Source organism: Etheostoma spectabile, unplaced genomic scaffold (assembly GCF_008692095.1).
Source record: "Etheostoma spectabile isolate EspeVRDwgs_2016 unplaced genomic scaffold, UIUC_Espe_1.0 scaffold00018495, whole genome shotgun sequence".
In the NCBI taxonomy this organism is placed as follows: Eukaryota; Metazoa; Chordata; class Actinopteri; order Perciformes; family Percidae; genus Etheostoma; species Etheostoma spectabile.
This window is the reverse complement of record NW_022604290.1, coordinates 8,872-35,692: the sequence shown is the minus strand read 5'-3', so window position 1 is coordinate 35,692 and position 26,821 is coordinate 8,872. Positions and strand designations below refer to the sequence as shown.

The window sequence follows — 26,821 nt, the reverse complement described above, 5'->3', positions numbered from 1 at the left end:
AACTGGAGTAATCCAGCTTAGAAGTAACAAATGCGTGGACTAGTTTTTCTGCATCAATTTTCGACAGCATATTCCTGAATCTCTGAATGTGATGACTACTGCACTGGGGAAACTTCGGTAGGCCTGGCCACGATTTCACGTCAGGGAGATTTTTCTGTGAACGTCATGGAGAGTTTAACTTCGCAGAGTTTGATTGTGCGAAGTCAATACAAACAAAGAAATGTGTTTCCGCCCTGTTTTGAACAGGGGACCTTTCGCGTGTTAGGCAAACGTGACAACCACTACACTACGGAAACTGACGAAAAGCATTTATTTTGCATATTTGTGGGAAAATGCACCATTTTTATTTTACTGCAAATGTTCAAAAAGCTACAAAATAGAGATTTTAAACTAGATTCAGTCACAGATGCTTTGTCATGGATTTGAATGATAGCAAATATGTAGTAAACCTAAATATTTCTACATGCATTGACTGTGGTCTGAATGTTGGAATAGCGCCACCTATTTCTTGATGTGCCAAATATTAAGCTTGGGCGTTCCTCGTTAGTATAATGGACAGTATCTCCGCCTGTCACGCGGTAGATCGGGGTTCGATTCCCCGACAGGGAGATTTTTCTACCAGCTAACCAATGCAAGGCCTCGAGGAAGTCCCGGCGAACGCGTGGGACTACTCGGGAAAGTGGGCCTTGGCTCAAGCTGTGTTCAGCATGGAAGGAGAACTCCTGATCCTAAATGGGAATATTTTCAAGCGATTGAAAGAGCACAACTCCTGGACGTGAACAAAACGTCACAAGGTGCCGCAGGAGTTGGGAGAGTGTCAAGTCTAGCCACCTTGGAATTCCATTTATGCTCTTTGCAGACTATGTGGTTCATTTGGCTTTATCAGGCATTGATCTACAGCTTCCACTGGGGTGAATCATGAGGGGGAAAGCGTGCCTTGGCTCAGGCTGTGTTCAGCATGGGAGGAGAACTCCTGACCCTAAATGGGAATATCGTCAAGCGATGGAAAAAGCATATCTACTGGACATGAACAGCACCTCACAAGGCGCAGCAGAAGGTGGGAGAGTGTCAAGTCTGGGCACCTTATAATTCCTCTTCTGCTCTTTCCAGATTATGTTGTTCTGTGGGCTTCATCAAACAGTGATCTACAGCACCCACTGGGGCAGATTGAAGTCCAGTGTCAAGCATTCGTAATCAAAGTCAGCCCCTCCAAATCTCAAAGCTCAGGATTTCTCCCATCGGGTTGGGAGTCAATTGCTGTCCCAAGTGAAGACGTTCTTGTATCTCAAAAGCTTATTTCAAACAGTGCAACTTGTTCCAACACATGGTACGCCTCCGCCTCTCACACGGAAGACTGGGGTTTTATTTCCCGATGGGGAGATCTGTCTACCAGCTGCTAATTATTTCCCAAGGCTACATCGACACTACTACATCTGCCAGAGTAGTTCGGATAAGAGGCCTAACCATAGCAAAATATATGCATTTTTTAAGAATGTATTATAGTGGATATACTCAAAGAAAGACAACGGTTTTACAAAAGGATTGAAAATGATCCTGCTATCAAAGATATGTTTTCAGTGACAATATGATCACCTACTTCAGGATCCAGGAACGTAGGCAGACAGCAGGAACCTAAGACGGATCCAAGAATGTAAAACATCAACTATGAGGCTAGGAAGTTGAGGTTCAGGTAATTTAATTCAATTCAATTTTATTTATATAGCGCCAAATCACAACAACACTTATCTCATTGCGCTTTTCATAAAAGAGCAGGTCCAGACCATCTTCTGTGATGTTATTTGCAGAAACCCGAAAATTCCCACCAAGAGCAAGCACTAGGCGAAAGAGGCAAGGAAAAACTGAGCCAGAACTACCTATAAGCTTCATCAAAGAGGAAAGTCTCAAGCCTACTCTTAAATGTGGAGATGGTGTCTGCCTCCTGAACCCAAACAGGAACCTGGTTCCACAGGTGAGGAGCTTGATAGCTGAACACTGGCTCTCATTCTACTTTTGGAGACTTTAGGAACCACAACTAACATTGCATTCTGGGAGTGCAGTGCTCTGGTGGGGTAATAAGGTACAATGAGCTCTTTAAGATAAGATGGTGCTTGAACATGAAGAGCTTTGTAGGTGAGAAGAAGGATTTTAAATTCTATTCTGGATTTTACAGGAAGCCAATGAAGAGAAGCTAAACCAGAAGAGATGTGATCTCTTTTCCTGGTTCCTATCAGAACACGTGCTGCAGCATTCTGGATCAGCTGAAGAGTCTTTATGGACTTTTTCGAGCAGCCTGATAATAAAGAACTGGATTAATCCAGCTTAGAAGTAACAAACGCGTGGACTAGTTTTTCTCGATCAATTTTAGACAGGATATTCCTGAATGTGATGACTACTGCACTATGGAAACTGCGGTAGGCCTGGCCACGATTTCACGTTGGGAATATTTTTCCGTGTAGGTTATTTAGAGTTCAACTCAGCAGAGTTTAAATATGCGAAGTCAACATGAATAAAGAATTGTTTTTCCACCCTGTTTCAAACAGGGGACCTTTCACATGTGAGGCGAACATGATAACCACTACACTACGGAAACTGATGAAAAATGATTTTTTGGCATGTTCTTGGGGAAATGCACCATTCATATTTTACTGTAAATTTGTAAAATGCTGTTAGACATATTCATTTTTGACACATAGAGATTTTAAACTGGATTCAGTCACAGATGCTTTGTCATGGATTTGAGTGACAGCAAATATGTAGTAAACCTAAATATATCTACATGTATTCATTGTGTCATGAATGCTGGAATAGCGGCACCTGTGGATTGATGTGCCAAAAATAGAGGTTGGGCTTTCCTCGTTAGTATAATGGACAGTATCTCCGCCTGTCACGCTGAACATCGGGGTTTGATTCCCCGACGGGGAGATTTTTCTACCAGCTTAGGCCTCGAGGAAGTCCAAGCAAACGCGTTGGACTACTCATGAAGGGAAAGCGGTCCTTGGCTCAGGCTGTGTTCAGCATGGGAGGAGAAATCCTGATCCTAAATGGGAATACTGTCGAGCAATGTGCACGACTCCTGGACATGAACAACACGTCTCAAGTTGCATCAGGAGGAGGGAGAGTGTCAAGTATGGGCAACTTAGACTTCCTTTTATGTAAACAGTTGAAGGCTCACCAAAAGCCCGCCCACGCACTGGACTCACTGGTTCCCGCTCCTGCACAACTGAAATGAGAGAGCAACGATTTGTTAAAACATACACTTCTTATTCTCAACGTGAAAAAGTTTTTAAAAACACCTGGATAAAAGCATAGGTTGATTGCAGGGTAAAAGACCCAGGTACCACAAGATCAGAGGGTAAGGTCTTCAATCTTCTGAGGTATGATCCCATCCAGAACCGTGCCGTAGCTGCAGTCTTAGGATTTCTGGATGGGGTCGTGGCTGCTGTTATGTGTATAGCTGTAAATCTTCTCCTAAAAACAATAACAGGTCCGACACTCCATTCCCTCCTTTCTCCTATGGCTTCTACATCACTCTTCTTTGCACTCGTTCCCACTTGGACCTCAATAGGAAATAAAAGATGGCCCGTTCCAGGTCTAAAATCTCTTTTCTGGGTGGGATAAAACAGAGCTGATGGGTAAAAGGAAAGGTAAGCAAAAGCTAGTACAAAAGTCTCGACCAAACAGCAAAGCTCACCAAAAACCGGGCGTTCCCCTCCAAGGAAGTCTTTAGTAAAAGGCAAAAGATTTGTGTGTTACGAAGAGAAACCAGAGTGAGTACAGCCGTCTGATCGAGAGCAGCAGAAAACCCTAGTGGACCCAGTCCAAACCATCGTGGTAAGCCTCACTGGGTGTCCAAACTAAAATGATAAGAGGAAACTTGGTAGACTCCTTACTGATGTTTATACCTGTACTCACAATGCCTTTTTTTTAAACACCAGCCAATCACAAGTGTTACATGTGAATAATCAATGTTTGAGTAATCAGGGAGCTCACATAAAAGATAGTTGCAAGATCTACCAAATGTTAAACTTTACAAGCCGTAAGATGTTGGAACCTTGGTTGCCACTGGTTCCCAAATCTCCCCTCAAAATGTCAATAACAGATTTTCCAGCCACTGACTGATACTAGCAGAGCAGAGTGGCGCAGCGGAAGCGTGCTGGGCCCATAACCCAGAGGTCGATGGATCGAAACCATCCTCTGCTACTTCCTATGCTTCGTACCAGCAGGAAACATATTTCCAGTCTGTTGATGTTTAACAAAGCATCTGTTGCTGCAAGTGTCTGAAGTGAAATGTCTCCACTTGCTGAAGAGTAAACTTAATGGCATGTTGAGATTATTTCATCTGTAAAAAAAGAAACTACAGTGCTCAGTGTAATACAGTAAATATACTATACTACAATACAAGTACATAAATACAGTAAAATAGAAACTGTAAGACATATGCATTTGCAAGTGCTTGTTGTGCTGTCTGATAGTCTGAGGTAAAAAAGAGAGAGCATACCTCTTAGTTTGTGTCACAGGAGGTCTTAGTCCACCACTACGTTCTATAACCCTACCAGTCAGATTACCACAGGAGGTAATATCTGTTGCAGCTCTTTTAAAGACTCTACCATAATACCTGCTGGAGATGCCAGGTCCTCATACATGTAAAGCATGCACTCTACCACTGAGCTACATCCCCTGAAGATTTTTACTTTTTTTTAAACTTTTTTTCTGAAATAAACTTAGACCCATCTTTATTAATCCTTTTGGGATGACTCACCGCAAAGAAATTGAAATATTACGAAATAGAAGAAGAAACCTGGGTAAAACATCTAATGTTAATGTTGTATATGGCTTCAAAACCTGTAAATGCAACTGCAGTGGCTGGAAATCAAACCTGGGAAAAATGCTTGCACTGCTACGATGTAAATAAAAAAAAAAAGTAACACACCTGTTGCTTTTCTGCTGCTTTCTGCTCTGTTGATAAACTTTTAATTGGTTAGTATTAGTTACCAGACACGGGCAAAGCACAAATCGTAGTGCACTGCCTGTGTCTGTGGATCCTCATGGAGGCAGCTTGATTGATTGATATGCTCCCATATTTGTGCCATAACAAAGATCTAATGTTTCATCAAATCGGGTTGGGCGAGTAACCTTTTTGGCTAATCTTGACAAATAAAGCAAGTAACCACACAATGAAAACTACTGCAATGGCTGGGAATCAAACCCAGGTAAACTGCTTGGAAGGCAGCTATGCTCACCACTATACCACCATCGCAGGATAACACAACGTTCACTGAAAATCTTGTAACACATCTGGGCATTGAGACTCAAAATGTGCTCTATCACTGAGCTGCAGCCCCTTAAGATTTTCAGATTTTTTTAACTTTTTGGTGAGATCACTGAATAAGAGATGAAACCTGGGTGGAATATGTCATGTTAATGTTGTACATGGCTTCAAAACCTGGTAGTGGCTGGAAATCAAACCATGGCAAAATGCTTGCACTGCTATTGTATAAATCAAAGTTAAAAAGTAACATCACTCAAACTGTGATGGCTGGGAATCCAACACCGGTCAACTGTTTGGAAGGTAGCTACGCTGACAACTACACCACCATCACTGGGCAACTCACTATTCACTGCAAATCATGCATTACATCTGATCATTAAGAGGTATTTTTATATTAATTACCATGAACACAAGGAAATTACCTTTGAATGCTTTTCTCTTTCAGGGCTTTTGCAGCCTGGACAGTAACACTTGATGGAGATGCCAGGGTTTGAACCCAGGCCCTCATACATGCAAAGCATGCGCTCTATCACTGAGCTACATCCCCTTAATGTGTTCAGACTTTTTACTTTTTTTTCTGAGACCATTGAATAAGAGAAGAAACCTGGGTGAAATATGTAATATTTATGTTGCAAATGGTTTCAAAACATGGCGGTGGCTGGATATTGAACCTTGGCAAAATGTTAGCACTTCTATGGTACAAATCTAGTCAAAAAGTAACACATCTGTTGCCTTTCTGCTGCACAATACAACACTTACTGCAAATCTTGTAACACATCTGGGCATTGAGAAATGCATTGGTGGAGACGGGTGGCTTCCAGTAGCTATGAGATAATACAATATTGTTCATGAAGCCACAAACTATGTAGGGTGTTGTTTTAAGGCCCCGGATCCCTAACAGGGGGTATACCTCCTTCAATGTTCAGTTAGTTTTCTGATCGGTTAAGATTTCTATGGGGACCATAGAAATCATGATTGTACTTTTGTTTTTGAACATATTTTGTTTTTGTTTTTGAACATATTTTAAAGAGTGGTTTTATATCTGTGCTGCAAATTTTGACAAATTGTTTTGATCACTTGAGGTATGACCAGAAGAATTGAGCAGGTGGCACCTTGTACGGCAGCCCTGGCCACAGTGTATGAATGTGTGTGAATGGTGAATGTTTCGTGTAGATGTAAAAGCGCTTTGAGCAGTTGTTAAGACTGGAAAAGCGCTATATAAATACAGCACATTTTACATTTACCATGACAACATCATTAATCTGAAGCTTGATGCTGTCATGTAAATAGTTTTCTAATCAGCAATAAATATAACAATTTTTGATCAACCCATATCAATTGCATGCTTAAATAACATACCGGTTAAAGCCCCGCACATTTCAAGAGAACACAACCCACTTCCAGGTTAAATCTGACCCCTTCCGGTTTAGGCCCCGCCTCGTCCAAGTACGGATCCGGATACAGATAATTCATGTGGTAAACAGATACAGATACAGATAATGCTGTACTCGCTCATCCCTAATAAACACCGTTCTAGGTAACTGCTTCTGTCAGGCTCCACGTCATCTATTCTTCAAGGAAATGGTGTGGAGTCATAACAAACCCAGTTGTCTCCCATCAAGGAGAAACACACAGATGACAGATACAGAAGTTATTACTCTAAGAGGCATTGGAGATCTTATTATGAATAATTAATATGAAACTCATTGGTTAAATGTAATTTTCCCATTACACCTCTCAGATCTGGCAGGTTCATAATCATTTGGCTGCTGGCTTTTCCTCCTCTTCCTCATCCCAGTCAGTCGCCGTAGTTCTAGTGCCAGGCTGAGACTTCGCTCCCCAGTGTGACGTCATCGCCGAATTGACTTAATAAACCAGCGAATACTAAAAATTACCAAAAACTAACTTTTAACATTATTTGGAGACATTTAAAAAAATGATATATATACATATCTTGAGTGCTTTTTGTACCCAATAATCAACAGTGGTTGTTAACCCGCAACATTCTGAGACCAATTAATGCAAAGAAAGGACTGGAGCATTTCTTGGAGAGAATAAGTAGGCTGACACTGAAGTATTGAGACAACAGTGACTGAAAATCTAATTCAATCTACATATCGGTCTTCTTAAAGATCTAAATAGATTTTCTCACCTCAGAGTCATCTGGAGCACGTAACGATTAGCTTCTGTCCCTCTGAACCCTGAGTGACAATCACTCTGCAGTGAATGAGATGCAGTTCCCCCCCCCCCTCAGTCTAACCAAGACTATACTTTCAGGTATCATTTCTAGAGTTTCTGACCTCTGCACGCCGCTCCGCAGATGGCTCCTGTGCGCGTCCTGTTCGACGGCCCGCACGTAACTGCGCACGTCCGATCGACCAGGTGGATTGAATCAGGCAATCAGACGTGTTACAAATACGCGCATCAGTCATTTGACTGGTGTGCATTGGACTAAGACGGCAGAAGCAGACACTGTGAGGATATGGGATTTCGGTTGTGACGGGATCGGTAAGCTTACATGGACTCTTATTTGGTTGTTTATGTTTGGTGTTTGATAGATTAGGGTATTGTTGTGGGTGAAAAGGTTATCACTGTGTCAAATCTAAGTACCTTTTTGTATAGGTAAAGGAAAAAGGAACTAGGTTTACTACTGTACATTTGTTAGTTAAGACATGCTCTGTTTGTTAGTTAATACTGCACCCGATATTGGTGTATTCTTCTTCTTTATAGAGCTGTGTAGATTGAATTATTACTTTATGTTATCACTATTATTACTTCAACTTCTGATATGCAACTACTTATGTACTTATATGCAACTACTTATGTACTCATAGGTTAAACACTTTATCCACATTGGTTAAAATACCTATTTAATTGTTTTCATTTCTTTTGTGTATAAAGGTTTTTTACCTTCTGCTATACCGGCCTGGTACCTGATGAACTGGTCAGAATTAAAATATACCTTGAGTAAAATCCAAAGTCTGGTCCTTCAAGTGTGGACACCTCACAGCCCAAAGAAACACTTGACAGTTACATCTACTTTCTTGACTTTGTCATGCCTTATGTCCTGTATAAAAATGTAAACTGAGTTAAGCCATAACTCCTCTTTATTTCTACCTTTGCTTTTCCTACTTTGACATGTCAAAAATGTGCATTGTTTGAAAACCCATCTCTACACATCCATGTTCCACTCCCACAGGTGTTTCCACTTAACTAATCAGACTGTATGGCCTTTACAAGCTCAGCTTGATTGACATGTATTAAAGGGTTGGAACGGTACACTGAAGTCCCGGTGGACGGGATGGCGTGTTGTAACGAGGTTTGAGTACATACAGCAAATACTTGAAGCCTGGTTACTCTACGAGTGGATACGGGGCATTGAAGGTGACGTGGAAATCCTGATTGATTCAGTGATTTTTTTGGCCCTATTTGTATTTGGATCTAAAGGCTTGTTAACCACTGTAGAGAGGAGACGTTGGACAGTTTTTTTTGTCTCGTTCCAGTGATTGGCATGTCTGGGTGATGGCGTTGGATATGCGTTAGCATGTTGGATGTATTTCCACTCACGTACCAACTACGCCGACCCACAGTCCTCGTTTTATCCACCACTTTCTCACCTGTACTACTGGAACTGACTGGGAAACCAAAGTTTCCCCGTGGGTCGCCACCACTCGCCGTAGGAGAGGCTGCTCTTCCTTAGTGCTGCTGGCTCGGACTCATATGAAGGGAAATATGGGGAAAAAGGTGAGAGCGAGCAGAACAAAAACATCTGAACTCATATGTTTAAACTTGCACTTGTAAAAATAAAATTTGCACTTGCAAAAATAATCACACACGTGTGATCTTAATTTGATGTCACACAATGAAAAAACACACGAGAGCTTGTAAAAAAAAATCTGAATTTGTAATTTGCACTTGTAGAAAATATTCACACACCAGTATTCTGAACGTGAAGTCACAGAAAAAATATTCACAAATGTGTAGATTGATCATTTCTAGTTATTGCCAATCTTGAAGTATTTGTCTTGTCCATGGTGGACAATGTTACTTGAAAAAGGTTAGGCTTACCTCATTAACCTCCACCAGGGAAATTGACGACAATCCCCCATCATCCTCCACCTCTGCCTCTACCACAGAGGATGTGTCAGCTGGATTTAGGAGTTCCTCAAAGTGCTCCTTACACCGCTCTATTACCTCCTCAGTTGAGGTCAACCACATCCCATCCTTACTGTACACAGCTTTGATGATTCCTCGCTTCCCTCTCCTGAGGTGGCGAACAGCTTTCCAGAAGCACCTTGGTGCTGACCGAAAGTCCTTCTCCATATCTTCTCTGAACGTCTCCCTTCTAATATAAATATATCAAAAACAAAATAATAAAACAATAGGCAAACAATAAAATATCAGAGAGGCTCAGTCTCTGTGGCGCAATAGGTCAGCGCAGTTGGCTGTTAACCAAAAGGATGGTGGTTCAAGTCCACCCAGGGACGGTTGTTGCTTAATTTCTTCTATTATTTATATCTTCTTCTAGTATTTGCGTTAATCAAAAAAGAAAGTTTATGTGTATATGTATTAATATAATAGAAAGTTGATGTGTTTGTCCATTAATCTAAAACGAAGTTGATGTCATAATGAACGATGATGATATAATGAAAATGAAAGTTGATGTGTATACGCAAAAAGTTTGTGTACATGCATTAATCTAAAAGAAAATTGATGTGTATGTGCATTAATGAAAAAGAAAGTGTATGCGTACATGCATTACTCAAAACAAATGTTGATGTGTATATGCATTAATATAAAAGAAAGTTGATGTCATAATGAATTGTGATGATGACATAATGAATGGTGATGATGAATCAAAAAGAAAGTTGATGTGTATATACATTTTTTTTTAAAGAAAGTTGATGTGTATATGCATAAATCTAAAAGAAAATTGATGTGTTTATGCATAATTCAAAAAGAAAGTTAATGTGTATATTTATTAATGAAAATGACAGTTGATGTGTATATTCATTAATCTAAAAGAAAGTTGATGTGTATAAGCATTAATAAAAAAGAAATTAGATGTGTATATGCATTAATATAAAAGAAAGTTGATGTGTATATGCATTTATTAAAAAGAAAGTTGATGTCATAATGAATAGTGATGATGACATAATGAATGGTGAAGATAAATCAAAAAGAAAGATGATTTGTATATGCATTAATCTAAAAGAAAGTTGATGTGTATATGCATTAATATAAAAGAAAGTTGTTGAGTATATGCATAAATCAAAAACAAAGTTTATATGTATGTTTATTAATGAAAACAAAAGTTGATGTGTATATGCATTAATCAAAAAAAAGTTGATGTGTATATGCATTTATTATAAAGAAAGTTGATGTGTGTATGCATAAAACTAACAGAAAGTTGATGTCATAATGAATTGTGATGATCAGATAATGAATAGTAATGATGACATAATGAATGTGCATATGCATAAATCAAAAGAAAGTTGATGTGTAAATACATTATTGAAAAAGAAAGTGATGCGTGTATGCAGAAATCTAAAAGAAAGTTGATGTGTATATGCATTAATGAAAAATAAAGTTGATGTGTATATGCATTAATCTAAAAGAAAGTTGATGTTTATGTGCATTAATGAAAAAGAAAGTGTATGCGTACATGCATTACTCAAAACAAAAGTTGATGTGTATGCATTAATATAAAAGAAAGTTGATGTCATAATGAATTGTGATGATCACATAATTAATAGTGATGATCACATAATGAATGGTAATGATATAATGAAAAAGAAAGTTGATGCGTATATGCGTTAATCTAAAAGAAAGTTGATGTGTATATGCATTTATTAAAAACAAAGTTTATGTGTATATGCATTAATCAAAAAAAAGCTGATGTGTACATGCATTAATCAAAAAAAAAGTTGATGTGTATATGCATTTATTATAAAGAAAGTTGATGTGTATATGCATTAATCAAAAAGAAAGTTGATGTGTATATGCATTAATCTATAAAAAAGGGTGATGTCATAATGAATTGTGATGATGACATAATAAATGTGTATATGCATTAATCAAAAAGAAATTTGATGTGTATGTGCATTTATTAAAAAGAAAGTTGATGTGTATATGCATTAATCTAAAAGAAAGTTGATGTGTATATATATTAATATAATAGAAAGTTGATGTGTATGTGCATTAATCTAAAACGAAGTTGATGTCATAATGAATTGTGACGATGACATAATGAACGGTGATGATATAATGAAAAGAAAGTTGATGTGTATATGCATTCATCTAAAAGAAAGTTGATGTTTATGTGCATTAATGAAAAAGAAAGTGTATGCGTACATGCATTACTCAAAACAAAAGTTGATGTGTATATGCATTAATATAAAAGAAAGTTGATGTCATAAGGAATTGTGATGATGACATAATGAATACTGATGATCACATAATGAATGGTAATGATATAATGAAAAAGAAAGTTAATGCGTATATGCGTTAATCTAAAAGAAAGTTGATGTGTATATTTATTAATGAAAATGACAGTTGATGTGTATATTCATTAATCTAAAAGAAAGTATGTGTATAAGCATTAATAAAAAATAAATTAATTGTGTATATGCATTAATCTATAAAAAAAGGTGAAGTCATAATGAATAGTGATGATGACATAATGAATGGTGATGATAAATCAAAAAGAAAGTTGATGTGTACATGCATAAATCTAAAAGAAAGTTGATGTGTACATGCATAAATCTAAAAGAAAGTTGATGTGTATATGCATAAATCAAAAAGAAAGTTGATGTGTATATGCATTAATTTCAAAGAAAGTTGATGTGTATATGCATTAATCCAAAAGAAAGTTGATGTCATAATAATTGTGATGATGAAATAATGAATAGTGATGATGACATAATGAATGGTGATGATAAATCAAAAAGAAAGTTGATGTGTTTATGCATTAATCGAAAAGAAAGTTGATGTGAACATGCGTTAATCTAAAAGAAAGTTGATGTGTATATGCATTAATCAAAAAGAAAGTTGATGTGTATATGCATAAATCAAAGGGAAAGTTGATGTTTATATGCATAAATCTAAAAGAAAGTTTATTCATATCTGCATTAATATCAATGAAAGTTGATGTGTATGATCTAAAAGAAAGTTGATGTCATAATGAATAGTGATGATGACATAATGAATGTGTACATGCATTAATCAAAAAGAAAGTTGATGTGTACATGCATTTATGAATAAGAAAGTTGATGTGTACATGCATTAATGAAAAAGAAAGTTGATGTGTACATGCATTAATGAAAAAGAAAGTTGATGTGTATATGCATTGATATAAAAGAAAGTTGATATGTATATGCAGAAACCGAGAGCTACAGAGGTTAGAACCCAGAATTTCTATTTCCGTCCAAGTAAATCATCTGAAAAATTAAAAAAAGCACTACTGTAAGCATATTACATGGGCTATATACTAAAATAGTACCCTAGCCACATGTCTCAACTTAGAACAGAAAATATCCAGAAAAAAATGACTTATAAAATGGATTTTACATGAATGTATTTCTACAGATATGTCTGTGCATTTGTCTTATTTCTTATTTCTAAAAAAGTGCTAAATACAAAACTTCTGAAATACAAAAACACATCCACATCACTCACACATATACCTAAAAGAAGTACATACATAGATTTATAGGAATAAGTAATCATAATTTGATGAAATGGTGAAATGCCATAAGAAGGTCTTAGTTTTGCTTTGAAAGGGCTGGAGCCATCACAGGGATAGTTTTTTCTGGCCATGTTTGATATCAATCAACTCGTCTTCTTATTGGCTACACAGGAATGCCAGTTTTATGACCTCTTTCTCTAACTGGTGGGATATGCTGTCAGTTTTTCCCACGTGGGCCCAATGGGGACTGAGAGATTTCATTGGCTTAGCTTGGGAGTATCTTGAGAAATACTGAAGCTATTGGCTGGGACCAAAGTTCAGTGGAATCTGCAGAAGCCACAGAGTCTGGCGGTGTGCGGCGTGAGGTTGTAGCGCGCAGAGGGAAAAAGATACACACAATCAAAACCGAGAATTGATGCACTATCTAGATTTCTCTACGTCGAAACTTGGCCAGAAACTACAAGATTGTGAGGGGACCAGATAATTATGGATTACAAGGCTTGGATATTCTAATAGCTTGGAGTGTTGGCGATGTAGGAAAACAAAGTCTTTGGCGATCTTTCACCGCTGTGATTAAAGACACAAGGAGACAGGTAGGAAAGCACACTCGATTTAGACTCAAATCTTTCTGTCTTTCTTTACTTCAGAACATGATTATAACCGTTGTGAGTCACCTTATTGCTTTGTGTGTGGGCTGGATAGATTTATGAGACTTTAAGCTTTCAAATGATGTATGGCATGAGCGTGTTTATGACTGTTTAATGCTTACAATTTATGAAGGAAGTCAGCACTTCCAAAAAATGGCGAGGATACGTCCCGGTGCCGGGAGCTATACTCCCAACATGTTAAGTCCACACAGAAAGCATAAGATGACTTACAGCGGTTATAATCCTGTTATAAAATAAAGAAACGCAGAAAGAAAAATATTTGGATCAAAAGCATCATGGGATCAAAAGCATCAAAGGATCAAAAGCATCATGGGATCAAAAGCATCAAAGGATCAAAAGCATCATAGGATCTAAAGCATTATAGGATCAAAAGCATCATACGATCAAAAGCATCAAAGGATCAAAAGCATCATAGGATCTAAAGCATTATAGGATCAAAAGCGTCATACGATCAAAAGCATCAAAGGATCAAAAGCATCATAGGATCTAAAGCATCAAAGGCTCAAAAGCATCATGGGATTAAAAGCATCAATGGATCAAAAGCTTCAAAGGATCTAAAGAATCAAAGGATTAAAAGCATCATTGGATCAAAAGCATCATAGGATCAAAAGCATCATAGGATCAAAAGTATCAAAGGATCAAAAGCATCATGGGATCAAAAGCATCATAGGATCAGAAGCATCAAAGGCTCAAAAGCATCATAGGATCAAAAGCATCATAGGATTAAAAGCATCATAGGATCAAAAGAATCAAAAGATCAAAAGCATCAAAGGTTTAAAGCATCATAGGATTAAAAGCATCATTGGATCAAAAGCATCATAGGATCAAAAGCATCACAGGATCAAACGTATCAAAGGATCAAAAGCATCAAAGGATCAAATGCATCATAGGATCAAAAGCATAATAGGATCAAAAACATCATAGGATCAAAAGCATCAAAAAATCAAAAGCATCATAGGATTAAAAGCATAAAAGGATCAAAAGCATCAAAGGATCAAATGCATCATAGGATCAGAAGCATCACAGGATCAAAAGTATCAAAGGATCAAAAGCATCAAAGGATCAAATGCATCAAAGGATCAAATGCATCATAGGATCAAAAGCATCATAGGATCAAAAACATCATAGGATCAAAAGCATCAAAAAATCAAAAGCATCATAGGATTAAAAGCATCAAAGGATCAAAAGCATCAAAGGATCAAATATATCATAGGATCAAAAGGATCATAGGATCAAAACATCAAAAATCAAAAAATCAAAAGCATCAAAGGATTAAAAGCATCATAGGATTAAAAGCCTCAAAGGATCAAAAGCATAACACTAGCGATCGGGACCAAAAACTCAATATGAAGATGTTTACTGAGATAATAAATCAAGTGAGAAGTGGGTAATTTTTCCATAGACGTCTATCGAAACCAACCTCCTTTTGCATCCACGCGTGTTGCCCTCTGCAGGAATTCAGATAGAATGCAGGTTTAAATTACTTCCGCAGTTGCAGCACTTTGCCGAACCGGATGCTCTGTCCATTAATCTATATACAGTCTATGGTTGGAACAAAGTGCAACTTTGAAATAAGCCTTTGAGATACAAGAACAATTCAATTGGCATTAACAAAATAAGATCTAATCAACTCACTTTTCCTTTTAAGCACAGTACATTCACATTAAGTACTTGCTTCTCCTAGTGTTGAAGCTAAATCCTGCTCCATTCTCAGGGTTCAGTCAATTAGTAGTCAAAATCTCAGATGTTGATGTGTGAATCCTTTTTATTACATAAGATATCCTGAGACAAATACAGAGTCAAGCTAACAGCTCTCCCCCAAATTTGTCTGGCTCTTTGGCTCTTGGACCCCTAGTCTTATCCACAAAGGGTGGGGTCCCCAGGTCACAGTGATGTGATGTGTTTGTGTGCTTATTTGTTATCTTTCAGTTGGAATGTGACTGAAAGTTTATGACCCTCAGTTTAGGAATTGCAGAGCAAAAGAACAGTGGACGTAAAAGTGGGACTGCAACCAGGGACAGGATGTGTTTCTAACATAATCAATTCTGCTTCTGACACGTTTGTAGAGCTGGGTTATAACAAAATGTACCAGAACATCTTATATTATATAATGGGAAAATCCCATTTAACCAATGATTTTCATATTAATTATTCATAATAAGATCTCCAATGCCTCTCAGAGTATATGACTTCTGTATTTGTCATCTGTGTGTTTCTCCTTTATGGGAGACAACTGGGCTTGTTATGACTCCACACCATTTCCTTGAAGAATAGATGACGTGGACCCTGACAGAAACAGTATTCTAAAGTGGTCACTCTGTAACTCTGTTCATTGTGAAAGCTGTTCTTGTCATCAAATTGTTTTCTCGAGAAAACAATTAAACCTTTTCACATAATACCAAAACCTGTAATTCAGTTTTTAGACTGTCTTTATTCTGTTTCAACCGAGTCTCACTTCAAACCAAATTCCTCCTTCGCTGTTAAAGAAACTTCCACAACAAACTTGGCGTTGTCGGCAGGATTTCAAGGAGGGATCAGATCGGGACTCCACCGGTGACTGATGAGGGCATGCATCCAGGGATCTGATGATCACCTGCCTCTAAACCTTGCCAAACATCTTTGAGAGAGAGAGGGTCAGAAACCACTGAGGGCTCGCTGACTCCACTCTGAAATCCAAATGACAAGGAAGCAATTTCAAACAGCGGGGGTAAGTTAAAGTTTCAATTCTGTTGGATAAATGATTTTAATTGGACATTGAGACAGTTTGTGAGACAAATATTGACTGTGATTTAACTGAGGGATTTAGTGAAAGTTATCTTTTGTTTTGTAAAACTTTGGGTTGTGTACAAAACAGGAGAAAAGAGAAGCTAGTTTTTTTTCTCCAATTCTTCTGGTCTCAATTGACACTATTTCACATCTTTTGTCTGTATTCTGTCAGGGCTTTACTCTATCTCCCCCACCTCTTCTTGTTTTTTCTTGTTATGTCTCGCCAATAAGTAATATACCATGTCTCAGAAAAACGATAGCTGTCGGAAGTGGGATTTGAACCCACGCCTCCAGTGGAGGCTGCGACCTGAACGCAGCGCCTTGGACCGCTCGGCCATCCTGACTGATCCAACAGATTTTCAGTAGGACCTGTTTAAAAAATTATAATATAGTAAATTAAACATGTCATGATATAGTAGGTTCTCAGTCATCCATGTCATAGTTAACTAGGGAAGTTTTCTCAACTGTCTATGTCCAAATCCTATGGTGGGAATCAAGATCCATCACTGTCCACCTGAATCCAGAAATGTCCCTGCCAGATGGGAAATAGACTGACAATTGGGTCAACATTGTGCAATTATCTTCAAAATGTCCAACTGTGTCCACAGATATACCTGCCAGATGGGAAATATACTGATAACTGTCTTCATGGTCTAAACGTGTAAAATATTGCTGTACAATGCCCACATTGAGTCCAGATGTGTCCGTTTTGGTTCCTGATCCATGTTATTACCCCAAAAGTTCACAACTAGGCCAAGGGCAACTGGACTTGGTAAAAGATTCTCCGCAAAAGTTTTGTCTCTCATCCAAGAGACTTCTTTAGTTGTTTTTTTTACACAGAAAGGGGTTGGACACACTGCCCACTACCCCACCCATATCTGACAATGGAGAGCTGTGGGTTGTTCCAAAGCTAATTCATCAAGCAATTCTGATGCTCTATACTGGCCCATTCAGGATGAGCACTGTATACTCTGACTGCAGCAACACAAGTTCAAATTTCAATGATAGCTTATTTTTATGGTGATTATGAGACTGAATACAAAGTTTGTATCCCCCATGCAACTCAAAGTCTATCACTTCCAGTCAATACTGTCAAATTTGGAGGTCCTTCAAGTTACATTAACAACCAGGTGACTCCTCAACATGCCCCCACCAACATAAGCTTACTTTAAACTAGATGTGGAAAGTTGAAAGGTTGAATGTTTTCACCTGTGCTGTGGCTTAAAACCAGGTTCCACCGAGATTTGAACTCAGATCACTGGATTCAGAGTCCAGAGTGCTAACCATTACACCATGGAACCTTCAATAGAGTTTGCTAGGCAGTTTCTTTCATTATATCCACATGTGTGATATTAAAGGCACACAACAATCACAACAATTAAAATATCACACCCCAATATATTCTCGGTTTTGAGTCCTCGCCCCTACTATTTACGACATGGCCGGACGTAATCCGGCTAAGAAGCAGGACTTTTCAGAGGTGGAGATTGAAACCCTGACATCTCAGTTTAATTTGCAGTAAAGTATACACCTACATGTAAAGTGTACCCATATTTAAATAAACACACGGTAGCAAAGTTTATGCAGTGTTTTTTAATTTTACTCGTGTTTTTTTCGTGAGTCAGTGTAAATATTAGTGCAAATCAGTATTGCACTGCTTTTCAGGTTGTTGTGGCCGAGTGGTTAAGGCGATGGACTTGAAATCCATTGGGGTCTCTCTTCGCAGGTTCAAATCCTGCCAACAAGGAGAGGCGCTCTTTAATTGTGGTCATACATCTCATTATAACAAATGGCAGATGTACCTTCATGGACAATACTATAATATCAAATAGTTACTGGAAGCTACTGATGCATCTCTGAGCATTTATTTTCATTCTCAATGCCCAGATGTGTTGCAGTTGATATGGCTTTGGTTCCCAGCCAGTAACTTTCTTTGAGTGACGTTACTTACTTTATTTGTCAAGAAGTAACCAGAAAGGTTACTCTCCCAACCAGGTTTGATAAAACATTAGATCTCTGTTATATCGCACAAATAAGGGAACATAACAATCAATCAAGCTGCCTCCATGAGGATCCACAGACATAGACATGTTCCACCACCCGCAATTAAGCCTGTCTCCTCAGCTTCTAGACGCCGCTGCATCACCTCGCATCTGCGTTTGTGACAGTTTCTCACAGTTAGCAAAGCTCACATAAAGCAAATGCTTCTGGCTTAAAGATCGAGCTCCCTGGAGTGATCCAACTCTGGGATTTATCCTTCTGCAGAAGACCACAGAGGCAGCTTCTCCAATTTCTGAGTAACAGGAACATAGCCTGATAAGCATACATGTGCAGCACAACCTCAAAAGGCCATAAAGCAAATGCTTGTAGCTTAAAGATTGAGCTCCCACTCATAAAACATCAGGGAGGCGCAGTCTCTGTGGAGCAATAGGTCAGCGCGGTCGGTTGTTAACTGAAAGGATAGAAGTTCAAGTCCAACAAGGGATGTTTGTTGCTTAAATAACCTGGAGAGAGCCATCTCTAGGATGTATGAGCCCTAAGTGGCCTTACCTATATTAGAAGGTACAGTTTTGCAAACCATATGCATATTAATCTTTGCAGTCATTGGTATGCAGGTCACTTGATGTAATACAAGCAAATACATAATGTCATACCCAACAGTTTTGTGATACGTGGCGTGCAACTGTATGTCAATGATCAAGCTTGTTGCTGTGACCAAGAAATCACCAGCAAAATGACTGATACATCATCAGTTCAGAAATGTTCTGCCAAATATTTGAATTCAAAGTCAGAATTCAATTGACATGTAAGAACAATACAATGCACGTCCAGCTTCTACATTTCCGCATGAGTCAGCTTCCCCAATTTCTTAAGCCATAAAGCAAATGCTTGTGGCTTAAAGATCGAGCTCCCGCTCATAAAATATCAGCCAGGCGCAGTCTCTGTGGCGCAATAGGTCAGCGCGGTTGGCTGTTAACCGAAAGAACGGTTGTTCAAGTCCACCCAGGGACGTTTGTTGCTTAAATAACCCGGAGCCAACTCTAGGATTTATCCTTCTGCAGAAGACCATAGAGCAGCCCACAGATAACCAAAGTGGCCTTAAGTCTATCAGAAGGTACAGTTATGCAAACCATGTAAATGTAATGTATTTATATAGCGCTTGTACAAACCATGTACATATTAATCTTTACGGTCATCAGAGATTGGAAGTTAACGAAGTAACGAAGTACAAACACTTCATTACTGTACTCAAGTAGATTTTTCAGACATTTTTACTTTAGTTTACCATTTATTTTTTTGGCGACTTTTGACTTTTACTCCTTACATTTTAACACGAATATCAGTATTTTCTACTCCTTACATTTTACAAAATTGGCTCGTTACTTTAGTTTTGTACTAAAGCTCGTCTATCAGGTGTGATTGTGAATAGCGGAGAACTGTAAGTCATATAACTGATGTTGTCAGTTCATTTGAGCCTGTCGTTGTATTGGTCTTTAGTTCTGGCAAATGTTTTTAAAAGTTAGCTTCTTTGTGTTTTTCACCTGTTACCTAGGTTACACCTGTAACCTAGGTTACACCTGGCTGTTTATACGATATAATGGCGATTGTTGAACCTCCTTGCTCATTAAGATAATGTAATTAATAGTGGGTTTATTGTTATTATCTACTAGCATATATTATTCCTATGCATTGTGTATGGTAACCTTTACAATGTTATTTATTTCTTTTATTACCACACACACAGCCATAGCAGAGCTACCCCGCCCCCCCCCCCCCATGTTTATCCTGATGCTAGATAAAGCATCAACAGAGAGAAGTCGTCTCTGTCTGTGTTTTAACAGACACACCTGGGCCAAGTTGGAAACCAGAATCAGCTTTAAATCCAGTCCTAATCTAGTCCTCACTAAATTTCAAATAATTTCACGGGAGTTAGTTATTATTTTTTTGTCGTCAATACCAAATTGAATCTAATTAGATGGGAATATACACAGACTTCTCACAAAATCCCAGCTAAATTCATATCTTGCTACTTAGACAGAATCTTATTAACCTGGAGTCCCAGTCTCTGTCAATATAAATGGGCTATATGTTTATATATGTTTTAGGCCTATTGGCAGACGGCCATTTAAAATGTAGGCAATGGCATATAAAGAATAAAGAATAAAGAGTCTTTTCTCCATGTCCACTGAAGATTCTCAGCAGCTCTCTAGTAACATCTGTCTGGTCCAAGTAGCTTTGTCATTAATAAGCCTGCTTTTACTTTTATACTTTAAGTAAATTGCTAAGTCTGTACTTTGATACTTTTACTTGAGTAAAGAAGTTAAATCAGTACTTCAACTTTTACCAGATTATTTTTTAACACAAGTTTCTGTACTTCTACTTGAGTACGGGCAGTGAGTACTTTTGCCATCTCTGCTAAAAAGAGGAATTTAAAAAATCATTGTTTTGGAAATTGATCTTAATGCAAAAAGTTAATAAAAAGGAAAAATCCAACTTTTAAGGACATCGACTTTGTTGTCCAGTGATGGTGGTATAGTTATAGAGCATTGGTGCCTTCCAAGCAGTTGACCCACTAGCCGTTGCAGTAAATTTTGTTGTGTGGTTACTTTCTTTTATTTGTCAAGAAGTAACCAGAAAGGTTACTTGCACAACCCAATTTGACAAAATATCTCTGTTATGGTACAAAAAAGGGAGCATATCAATCAATCAAGCTGCCTCCATGAGGATCCACAGACACAGGAAGTGCACTACGATTTGCACTTTGTCAGTGTCTGGTAACTTCTAATAACCAATCGAAAAGTTTATGAACATTTGTTCCAATAGGTCTGGCACTAAATTGCAGGTAGTTGTGGCCGAGCGGTTAAGGCGATGGACTAGAAATCCCAGGAGGTCTCCCCGCGCAGGTTTGAATCCTGCCGACAACGAGAGGTGTTCCTCAAGAGTGGTAGCAAAGACAGTGTTATCTCAGAAGTAGTGGAAGCAGCCCATCTCCACCAATGCATCTCTTATCATTTATTTTCAGTCTGTGTTACAAAATTTGCAGTGAACATTGTATTGTCCAGCAGAAAGGCAACAGTTGTGTTACTTTTCAACTATGATTTATACTTATACCATAGCAGTACAATCATTTTGCCCAGGTCTGATTTCCAGCCACCGCAGTTGCATTTACAGGTTTTGAAGTCATAAACAACATTAACATTACATGTTTTACCCAGGTTTCTTCTTTTAATTAGTGATATTTCAATTTCCTTGCGGGAGTTATCCCAAAAGGATTAATAAAGATAAGTCTAAGTCTATCTCAGAAAAAAGTAAAAAAAATCTGAAGATCTTCAGGGGATGTAGCTCAGTGGTAGAGCCCATGCTTTACATGTATGAGGACCCGGCATCTCCAGCAGGTATTATGGTAGAGTCTTTAAAAGAGCTGCAGAAGATATTACCTCCTGTGCTAATCTGACTGGTAGGGTTATAGAACGTAGCGGTAGACTAAGACCTCCTGTGACACAAACTAAGCAGTATGCTCTCTCTTTTATACCTCAGACTATCAGACAGCACAACAAGCACTTTAAATGTACATGTTTTACAGTCTCTATTTTACTGTATTTATGTACTTGTACCGTTGTGTAGCATATTTATTGTATTATGCAATGAGCATTGCAGAGATTTCACTTCAGACACAGATGCATTGTTAAATGTCAACAAACAGTACATAGACTTATTTTGAAACAAAGCACAGCAATTAGCAGAGGATGGTTTCGATCCATCGACCTCTGGGTTATGGGCCCAGCACGCTTCCGCTGCGCCACTCTGCTCCGCTTTTCTGACCTTCAGGTTCGGGAACCTGTGGCAACCAAGGTTCCAACAGCTTACGGGTTTTAAAGTTAAACATTTGGTAGACCTTACAACTATCTTTTATTAGATGATTAGATTAGATTCAACTTTATTGTCATTACACATGTACAGGTACAAGGCAACGAAATGCAGTTTGGGTCTAACCAGAAGTGCAATAGCAGTAAGTGCAGGATATATACAATGGTTCCATAAGTGCAAGACATGGATATGTAATGAATAAATATAGAAAAGAATACTATTATAAACAGAGTTTTACAGATGGGTTTGTCCTATGAATACAAAATATAGATAACAAGTATTGTGAGCAAGATTTACAGCTAGGAATTTGGTGGATATTACTATAATTGCAAATTTTTACAGATATGTGCAAATAGCATAATATACTAATGGTTTACAGATTTACAGGTGAGTATGTAGGCTACTATAAATATATACGGCCACTTTATTAGGTACACCTGTCCAACTGCTCGTTAACACTTAATTTCTAAGCAGCCAATCACATGGCGGCAACTCAGTGCATTTAGGCATGTAGACATGGTCAAGAGAATCTCCTGCAGTTCAAACCGAGCATCAGTATGGGGAAGAAAGGTGATTTGAGTGACTTTGAACGTGGCATGATTGTTGGTGCCAGAAGGGCTGGTCTGAGTATTTCAGAAACTGCTAATCTACTGGGATTTTCACGCACAACCATCTCTAGGGTTTACAGAGAATGGTCCGAAAAAGAAAAAACATCCAGTGAGCGGCAGTTCTGTGGGCGGAAATGCCTTGTTGATGCCAGAGGTCAGAGGAGAATGGCCAGACTGGTTCGAGCTGATAGAAAGGCAACAGTGACTCAAATAACCACCCGTTACAACCAAGGTGGGCAGAAGAGCATCTCTGAACGCACAGTACGTCGAACTTTGAGGCAGATGGGCTACAGCAGCAGAAGACCACATCGGGTGCCACTCCTTTCAGCTAAGAACAGGAAACTGAGACTACAATTTGCACAAGCTCATCGAAATTGGACAATAGAAGATTGGAAAAACGTTGCCTAGTCTGATGAGTCTCGATTTCTGCTGCGACAGTCGGATGGTAGGGTCAGAATTTGGCGTCTACAACATGAAAGCATGGATCCATCCTGCCTTGTATCAACGGTCCAGGCTGGTGGTGGTGGTGTTATGGTGTGGTGAATATTTTCTTGGCACTCTTTGGGCCCCTTGGTACCAATTGAGCATCGTTGCAACGCCACAGCCTACCTGAGTATTGTTGCTGACCATGTCCATCCCTTTATGACCATAATGTACCCAACTTCTGATGGCTACTTTCAGCAGGATAATGCGCCATGTCATAAAGCTGGAATCATCACAGACTGGTTTCTTGAACATGACAATGAGTTCGCTGTACTCAAATGGCCTCCACAGTCACCAGATCTCAATCCAATAGAGCATCTTTGGGATGTGGTGGAACGGGAGATTCGCATCATGGATGTGCAGCCGACAAATCTGCGGCAACTGTGTGATGCCATCATGTCAATATGGACCAAACTCCCCGAGGAATGCTTCCAGCACCTTGTTGAATCTATGCCACGAAGAATTGAGGCAGTTCTGAAGGCAAAAGGGGGTCCAACCCGTTACTAGCATGGGGTACCTAATAAAGTGGCCGGTGAGTGTATATATACAGGCGGCTATTATTATTATTGACAGAATTTTTACAGATAGCTATAATAAGTTAGGCTAAAATGAGCAGTATATGAGGGGAGTGGGATCAATGAGGAACGGAGTTCAATAAAGAGACAGCTCTGGGGAAAAAACTGTTCTTTAGTCTGCTGGTCCTGGTCCGGAGGACCCTGAAACGCCTGCCGGAGGGCAGGAGAGAAAACAGTCTGTGGGCTGGGTGAGAGGAGTCTTTCAGGATGCTGCGAGCTCGATGCAGACAGCGTTTCTTCTGGATGTGCTCGATGGCGGGTAGTGGAGTCCCGGTGATGCGCTGGGCGGTTTTCACCACCCGCTGCAGTGCCTTGCGCTCTGCCACAGAACAGCTCCCATACCACACTGTTGCACAGTTGGTCAGGATGCTTTCTATTGCACAGCGATAGAAGTTCACCAGGATAGTTGAGGAAAGGTGATTCTTCCTCAGTGTCCTCAGGAAGAAGAGGCGCTGGTGAGCCTTCTTGACCAGGCAGGAGGTGTTGGTTGACCAGGACAAGTCCGCCGAGATGTGGATCCCCAGAAACTTGAAACTGGAGACACGCTCAACAGCCATTCCATCGATGTGGATGGTGTCGTGCGTGCCTCTTGACTCTTTTCTGAAGTCCACGATGAGCTCCTTGGTTTTGGTGGTGTTGAGGAGCTGGTTATTTTCAGTGCACCATGTGGCCAGGTGCTGGATCTCTTCCCTATAGGCAGTCTCATCGTTGTTGCTGATGAGACAATCACCGTAGTGTCGTCCGCAAACTTGATGATGGAATTAGATTCGTACACAGGCTTGCAGTCGGAGGTGAAGAGGGAGTAGAGAAACGGGCTCAGCACACAGCCCTGTGGTACACCAGTGTTGAGTGTGATGGACGTGGAGCAGTTGGAGCCTGATCGAACATTCTGGGGTCTGTTGGTGAGAAAGTCCAAAATCCAATTGCACGTGGAGGTGTTGATGCCCAGGTCTCCAAGTTTGGCTATTAACTTGGCTGGGATGACAGTGTTGAATGCTGAGCTGAAGTCAACAAACAGTATTCGTGCATAAGTGTTCTTATTGTCCAGATGTGTGAGCACAGCGTGCAGTGCCATAGAAACCGCATCCTCTGTGCTCCTATTGCTACGGTAGGCAAACTGGTGTTATCACCAGACTTTAGTTTGATCTGAGGAACAGGAGGTCAGCACAGGCCACGATTGTAGAATGCTGGCACATTTTAGTCTGGTCTTTAGTCTAGTCTGGTCTAGACAGCATATCGACTCCAATACAGCCACCTGATACTGTGCAGACCTCAGGGATTCCCACTCTCTGAAACACAACAGCAATCAGATTTTGAGTTGCGGTCCAAAAATTTTACTTACAACTTCTGAAATGTTACAGTTCTAGAATGTTACTTGCCAGTTCTAGAATGTTAAGCTGCCATTCTACAATGTTAGCTTTAAATTCTAGAATGTTAAACTGCAGTTCTTTCGAAGAAGTCAAGTCTTTTGGGGACGGGGGGTTTAAATGTGTGGGAGTGTTTATGGTCGGGTTGAATATGTTTGTATGAAGGAGTACGTTGTTTTGTTTCAATACACGTTGTTAAACTCATATCAATGTTTTCCTTTGTGTATGGACAGGATTATTAATCTCACTTAACGGAATGTAGAGGGGTTGTGGTGGATGACTTAGTTGCGGTTTAATTAAGTGGCAGGGGTTGGTTGTATATAGCCTTTTTATTGATATCAGTGAGCTGCCCATTTCCTTAATTTTATGCGTTGTACTTTTCCTTTGCCAGTTGTGTTTGGGAACTGTTACAAGCTGTTAAATGTCCAATGACGTTTTGGACAAAAATAACACAACATGAATATGAAAAACAAATGTGAGTGGACTTTAAACTGGTGTAGGTAACCCTAGGCTATTAGCTGCCATTTAAGGATGGAACAATAAAACGATGGAGATAAGGCAGAAGCATCAGTGGCGGGAACATGAAAGCAAAAATCCCGCAGTTCGACAGAGCAGCTATAGGCCACGCCTACAGGATATAGTCCATCCATCTGAGGCTGGGAGCTATTTTATTCATGTCTTTCTGTCATATTAATTAGTTTATTCCCTTTTTGTGTTTATTTGTTTCAGAATTGCTTTGAATAAAATATTGAGAAGCACTCCCGAGACACCGTACAACAGGCCCCCGCCTATTCATATCTCAGCGCTAATGAGCAAAAAAGAAAAACGAGTTCTGTCCTGGAACTTTGAAGGCGGAGAAGCTAGACCATTGGTGTCTAAAGAAAATGTACTGGTGATTGTTTCAGATGGTAATTCTGTTACGAAAATTACTTTATTTGAAGAATTTGCCTCAAAAGTCAAATGTGGGTCTAGTTATATTATGAGGGGGTACACCCTGCGGGGCCAGGCGCCACCCTATTCAATTAATGTCACCAAAGATACACAATTCTTCCGATCCGCGCCTCTAGAAGTGGCAGTTGCCCTGAGGGAGGAGGCGGAGAAGCTCCTCTGCTTGTCGTCCGTAACCACGGAGATAAGGGAAGCTGTCGGGGCCGGGGGGCTTCTCACCGTCCAAGGAGAGGTTGTGAAGGTCAGTTAATGCATTTTCCAAAATAACAACATTATTTTAGTTGTGGTATTGTAAGTAAAATGTGTTGCTAGTAGCCTATTTAACATTTATACATTGTCTGTGTTTTCAGCTCTCAGCGATAAAACGCGTCCAGGTGGGGAAGGAAACTGTGCCCCTAAAAACCACATCATTGGAGCAGGTAGCTATAAACTACTGATAGTGTTTGAAAAGATAAAAAAAGAGATGAAGACTTTATAAGGCAGGCTACTGCTAAATAGAGAAAAAGTAAATACCAATAGCAAATTGAAAGGTCCTGTAGTGTAACGAGTCCTAGTTTGGAACGACCGATGTCTGTGACAGTG

At 39.3% G+C, this 26,821-nt stretch overlaps 5 non-coding genes and 1 pseudogene across 5 annotated transcripts; 2 read left to right on the top strand and 4 right to left on the bottom strand.

The window, feature by feature from the left end:
• Positions 1–223: 223 nt before the first annotated feature.
• Positions 224–296, bottom strand: trnav-aac (transfer RNA valine (anticodon AAC)). Its single transcript has one exon. It is a non-coding gene; the product is annotated as a tRNA-Val (tRNA).
• A 2,221-nt stretch (positions 297–2,517) lies between these two features.
• trnav-cac (transfer RNA valine (anticodon CAC)) lies at positions 2,518–2,590 on the bottom strand. The gene has a single exon. It is a non-coding gene; the product is annotated as a tRNA-Val (tRNA).
• A 1,060-nt stretch (positions 2,591–3,650) lies between these two features.
• LOC116680854 (uncharacterized) lies at positions 3,651–3,771 on the bottom strand (annotated as a pseudogene).
• A 5,911-nt stretch (positions 3,772–9,682) lies between these two features.
• On the top strand, positions 9,683–9,756 carry trnan-guu (transfer RNA asparagine (anticodon GUU)). Its single transcript has one exon. It is a non-coding gene; the product is annotated as a tRNA-Asn (tRNA).
• Positions 9,757–17,619: 7,863 nt separating this feature from the next.
• Positions 17,620–17,691, bottom strand: trnaq-cug (transfer RNA glutamine (anticodon CUG)). Its single transcript has one exon. It is a non-coding gene; the product is annotated as a tRNA-Gln (tRNA).
• A 364-nt stretch (positions 17,692–18,055) lies between these two features.
• On the top strand, positions 18,056–18,137 carry trnas-uga (transfer RNA serine (anticodon UGA)). The gene has a single exon. It is a non-coding gene; the product is annotated as a tRNA-Ser (tRNA).
• The last annotated feature ends 8,684 nt before the right edge of the window (positions 18,138–26,821 follow it).